General features: G+C 40.5%; 1 protein-coding gene across 1 annotated transcript in view; it reads left to right on the top strand.

Moving 5' to 3' along the window:
* Positions 1 to 6,000, top strand: part of NCAM1 (neural cell adhesion molecule 1) — a 62,216-nt gene that overhangs the window by 7,751 nt on the left and 48,465 nt on the right. The window lies entirely within an intron of this gene.

Genomic DNA, 6,000 nt, shown 5'->3' with positions numbered 1-6,000 from the left:
CTGCTGGTATCACTCGGAGTTGAATTAACTTGAAAAGCAGTGGGCCCTGGACCCTTTTCAGAGGAGTTTCCAAGGGGAGCTACAGTTGCAGGAAGTTTGTGAAAAGAGTTTTTCCCTTCTGTTTCCAAGCTGAGAGGTGGGAACGAGCACCCTGGTTCCAGTGTTGTGTATGCTGTCATCATGATGATGATGATACGATCTGGGAAGGTGGCAGGTGGAGAGGTGTGGGGTATTATCTCCCAAAAGTGCAGTGGACCAAAATGAGCCTGTTAATTCCTTCTTGCCCTTCTGTATTGTATTCTAATACTGCATGTACCTGAAGCACAAAAGCCTGTCTGCCTTTGTGTTCACCTGTTTTGTTGATCACGTCAATACCATTTTGTTCTTAAAAGACAAAAATAATTAGCAGTTTTTCTTCTAAAAAAGGGTGCTGTCTTTTTTTTTTGTTGGCCACAATTCCCCTTAACTAGACAAGATTAGGATGTGCTGTATTACTGTAGATATTTCATAATAGTTGCATAAGGTGATCAGGAGGCATAGTTTAGAGCCAAAGAAAGCCTAGACAAAAGTTGGAGTAAGGAGTTGCTGCTTATTAATAATCTTCTAATAACAGGATGCTTCGAGGTTCAGCTAACTTGGGCATACCAGGGGTTCTGACTCAATATGAAGGCAGCAGTCGATAGACTATGAAAATCTTAAAGCGGCAGAAGTACCTGCTGTCGGTCATCCACACAGCTGCCATTCTGCACTAGAGCTTCCTAAATTAACTTTTTTAATTGCCTTCATGATGGCAGCTCTTCACCATGTTGTTAATGTGTAACTTGTTAATTAGGGTGCCAAAGTTTTCCAGCCTTAATTCTTTCTTAACATCTTTTGGATTTGAGGGCTAGTGTAAATCGCTGCAATGTTTAGAGAGATATTTCCATTGCCTTCAAAAGCTGTTGGCTTGGGCTCTCACTACAGTGTGACTGGGAGACCTGTTTTGGCAGGATAAGGTTATTCATGGTCTTGTCTCTGTTTAGGAGAGTGGTAGGAGGAGCTAAGTGCTCTAGTGCTTCTAGCACTAGAGTTTAGATCACAGCCATAGAAAAGAGCTTTGACAGGGAGAAGAATATAAAAACTGAAATAACACTAAATCAAGTAGAAGTCATTAGGAGAGCCTGTTTGCAGAGTCCCATCGTGTCCAGCCCAATTAAACTAACAAGATCTCAGTGGCAAAACTGCTAACCATTTTTGAGACTCTCATATATCCTGTTTGATGCTGTTAAGTTGGTGATCAATATTAAGGAAAATGTTAATACTCTGATAGTTTCTCATATAGATGGGGGGAAAATCAAAGGTTTGAGGTACTACCATGTGTCTCATGTACTGGTTCAAACCTTCAGGGCAAAGATTTTTTTTTTATGTACCATGCACTTTCTAGGCAGGATTTTTTTGTGTGTGTGTTTTGTTTTGCTTTTTATTTTTTCCCATTCTCGATCTTGTGCTGTAAGTTTAGGTTAATGGTACAGATGTCCAAAAAATCCTCAGGTCAAAATAGCTCTGATAAACATTTTATTACATGTACAACCAAATGCATGTATTCAGTTTACTATCCACTTACTGCCTCTGGGATAGCACGGGGAAACGGATGGTTTTTGATGTGGGACAAACAATACTACTTTTAAAATTATCAAGCGCTACTTTTGAATATGGTTTAGATACTTGGATGCATCTGTCTTGCTTTATATGATGTTTACTTTTGTAATCACAATTCAGTCCAGATTTTTAAAGGTCTAGAGGTGCCTTAACTCCCATGAACATTTGGTACTTCAGACAAACCTACCCAAACCCCCAAACAAACAAAACCCTCTCTGGGGAGGTCGTCGTCGTCCCCCCATCTCCCCCACCCCCCCCAGTCTTTGTCCAAGAACAGAGACAGTCTGATGTGTGGACAAGGGTCAGAAGGTGCTATAGCCCAAACACCTGGGTTGACAATGTCACAACTGTTTCAACATCCCCACGCTTCCCTGAGAGACCTGTTGATATCCTAGCATGCATAGCAAAAGATTCTCCTCTCTATGGCTATGCCTACATAATGTGGCACCCTTGGACGAACAATCTTTTGCTTTGAGGGTGGTCTGCAAAGGTAAGTAGTTGTGACTGTGCTCTAGCAAAATCAGATGATTGCCAACTGTACACCAACACAGATGAGCAGACCAGACTTCCAGATACTGGCATGGTGGAAGCTTCCTCTTACAAGTAAGCTGGCAGCTTGCATTCTGCCCTGCAGAGTGTGCAAGTACAATAAAAAATCAAAAAAAAAAAAAAAATTTGCTTATATGCGCTTTACTTTGGTTGTGAATGTAGGAACATGATACTTAGCAGAAACTTTTGCCCTGTCAGTCTGAGATTCCTGTCTATCACTGCTGCAGAACATAGTAAGAACTAACAGGCCTGGAAAGTCATCAACATGATGATTTGAAATGGTTTGGCTTTCTCTTTCCTCAAGTACTTATTGCTGTGCCATTGTAGGGAGGAGGAATGCTTTCTCTTTGAATGATACCAGATGTGAAGCTGATCAAGCCAGTATGCCATATTCCTCATCACCTTCAGTATATTTCATGCCCTTTTAAGAGACATGTTTCTTCTATTGCTCTAGCAGAATACTAGCTGTGATTCGGTAAATATAGTTTTCATCTGTTGTGTATTGGTGTATACAAGTTTTACAATTTTAGTGCAGACGTGAGTGTGTTTCCTGTCAGATTTTTGGATGAGGCAGTCGCTAACTACTCTTACACACACTTTCATGAAACAGTTGCGGAGACAGTCCTGAGTTTCGTACCCAGCAGTATAGCTCAGTCTGTGAGGAAGGGGAGAGGTAACAGGTGATGCTTACATGCAGGCCTTTTAACATCTTGCCAGAGCTGGCAGTAGGTATATCTGTGGCACAGGATCTCACTCAGTACTGCTGTCTGGCCTCCCATGCTAGCTATAAAGACCTGCATCATGTTACCATTTTCTCTATGGCAAGTCAAAAATAAAGTGAACGTTTTCTCACCGGAATGAAGGAATCGAAGAACAGAGGAAGAGATCAGCTCTGGTATTCTTCCTCCTTTATCCTAATTACAGTTTAATCTGCATGGTTTTATGGGGCCTTTTCCACCAAGACTGTCCCACAAGGTTCCCTGCTCCTAAAGTAGAAAAATGCAGAAGTCTGACTTCTGAATGGATCAGAGTTTGAGAGGCCCCTTTAGTAGGTGACTGCTTGTCTGAATAACAGGTGTCTTTTTGCTCACCCCTCTGACAGGTGACTTACATCACCACGTTGTGCAACCCTGAGAACTGTCCAATGCATCCTTCCACTTATTTTCTGGGTTACTGTTACTGACCAGTAGCCTGTATCAACTCTATGTTGTTGGCAGCTAAAGCAAATAGATAAGTTGTTAAAAATTTAGAAATCTTTAGATTAAAACAACTTGACTGAATTCCAGCAAGGTAAGGAGTGCCCCTTTGCTAGGACATAAACATTGGGTTGCCAGTGTTGCAGCAGCGTGCTAGGGCACAATAACCAGAAGATGAGAGGAACTCATTCCCTTGCACAGCTCACACTAGGTCAAATTTAGCAGTGAAGTAATTAAAAAACTAAAAAAAAAATTGGAAAAAAAAAAAATTGAGTGAAGTAGAGAAGAGCCAAATACTCTGCTGATGCAAATCAGCATTGTTGCAATACCTTCAGCAAAGTGCTTCTAGATGTGATGCAGCAGATCTAACATTTCAAAATTTAACTTAAGTTTCATTTCCTGATTTTTTTTCTTTTAAGTGGACAATATACCTTGAATACAATTCCCTGTCTTAAAATTGTGTTGTACTTCATATTTCATGAGATGTACATGGGAATATCTTTGGATTTAATGATCCAGGGAGTAAACTACATTGGCAGTTCCCAGGAACTCCCTTGTAACTGAAGATGCTCCCATTTAACAACTTGCTTCCAAAGAGAAGGGAAGATGCTAGCATGCATGAGGCTTTTGGTTCCCCCTCTATCCCCTGCATGGTGCTGAGTAGAGCTTGTGTATCTATTTGTCTCGGTGAGAGAGAGTTAGTATGAAACTCTGCAGGATAGAGAATGTGGTTCTGCCTTTTTTCCCCACACCCATGAGTGCCATTATAAAGAAACAGCAAACTCTAGGAGTGTGGGAACAGCCTTTTTTTTTCCTCCTTCGTCTTCCTTTAGCTTGACAGGTACTGAACACCAAAGGCTAAAAAGATGGTTTTGGGGTGTTTTGTTGTTTTGGGTTTTTTGGTTTTTGTTTTTTTTTTTTTTTTAAATCCCTCTGTGCTGACACCATAGACACTCAGTGAATAGGATTGAAAGGCGACTTGCATGGGTTATGAGCAAGGCAGTTCCCTGGCTAGCCTGGCTTGCCTAGGTACAGAGAATGACTGGTACATCAAAAAGGGATTGTGCTGAATTATTATGGTTGCCTGTTCAGCTTTCAAGAAACTTGTGCACAACAGGATATATATACATAGAAATGGTCAGATGATGGGAGTGTCCTAGCCCATGCAGGTGTTGGTGAGCTTCTCTTCAGGTGGCTTCACCTCAGGCCTCTAGTTACAAGCAAATAACTTGCTTTTATCAAAGACATTCTAAAATGAGGCTGTCTGTACCATATGTTAATACTTAAGTCTCACAATGTTCACTAGAAGCACTGTGGAAACAATAGTATGTTTTTTATTCTCATTTCCTAAGCTTACATCTCCATTTCTGTAATGTCACTCTTGTGTATGCTGTTATATCCACACGTCAGCAATGCTTGTGCCTCACATTCAATAATGCCATCGTGGCTGTGATATTAGCAGGTGATTTTTGACTCCTGAACTGAAATGGATCAAGTTGCAATTGAAATAGAGACCAGAATTAAAATATTTGAAAGATAAATTATAGGGGAAAAACGGAACCCAGCAACTTTGATCTTTCTGAACCACAGTGAATATGGTCCACGGTGTTGGTGGCTTTCTCTGAATGGGAAATGTATGTTTATTGGTAAGGTTTGTGCATGTTTCACTGATGCCTGTTGTTTGGTTGTCCCAAGCCCAGTAAGGATTGGGTGCACACATCCTTAACCATAATGAGCTGGACATTATCAACTGGAGGTACAAGGTTCTGCCCTGCTGTCTGCTGTCCAGGAGGGATCATACTGTTTCAATGCTCTGCAGTTCAAGGTCTCCTACTCCTGGCACAGTATGCATGTAAAAATGTGTACAAATGCATGATCACATTAATGATATGAGTATTAATGTTAATCAGTGTGTGCGGGTGGCTAACAAACCAGTATTAGAAAACCAGTTCCGTAACTATCTTTGCAGTTTAGTGACCTAGGTAATCTGAATCACTTCCCCAGTATGCTGGGAACAGGTTTCTAGAAATGGTGAGATGCGACAAGAGAAATAGTCACTTGATATGTAAAAACAGAAGCAGTCTTTAGGTATCATTAGCCTGTGCTTAGTCATTTTAAGAACAATTTACAAGATATTAAATTTTGAATGCAAATCTAAATTGAGGTTATATTGGGAAATGGAAATTGTGATCACCCCACACACATGAGATATACAACTTGGAGCCTGCATGTGCACAGAACGCAGTATGGTGCATACACTATGATACCTAAAAGCAACCTTTGATAAACTTTTATTGCTTTTTTTCTGTTGTTGTTGTGTTCTATATCTGTTTTCTCCAGGCTTCGTGGACCCGGCCCGAGAAACAAGAGGTATAAGATTACCAGACCTTTAGCAAACTTCTTAGTCTTTTTGGTTTTGGTTTTTTTAAGCATTACAGATTAACAAATCTCTAGTGCAGTTACCACGCCAACTAAACCAGCATTAATAATATGAACAAGTTAAATATCAATACATAAAAGAAGCGGCTTATAGAGTTAGAAGTTGCTTGGCATGTAGTAATGCATTTTTGGTTGAGCAAACTAGCTGTGTTGGGAGTGAGTAATTCTGGTTGTCACT

The sequence above is a fragment of the Pygoscelis adeliae genome, unplaced genomic scaffold, assembly GCF_000699105.1.
Source record: "Pygoscelis adeliae isolate BGI_AS28 unplaced genomic scaffold, ASM69910v1 Scaffold268, whole genome shotgun sequence".
NCBI classification, from domain to species: domain Eukaryota; kingdom Metazoa; phylum Chordata; class Aves; order Sphenisciformes; family Spheniscidae; genus Pygoscelis; species Pygoscelis adeliae.
Note: the sequence above shows the minus strand (reverse complement) of the source record. Positions and strands in the feature narration are given on the sequence as shown.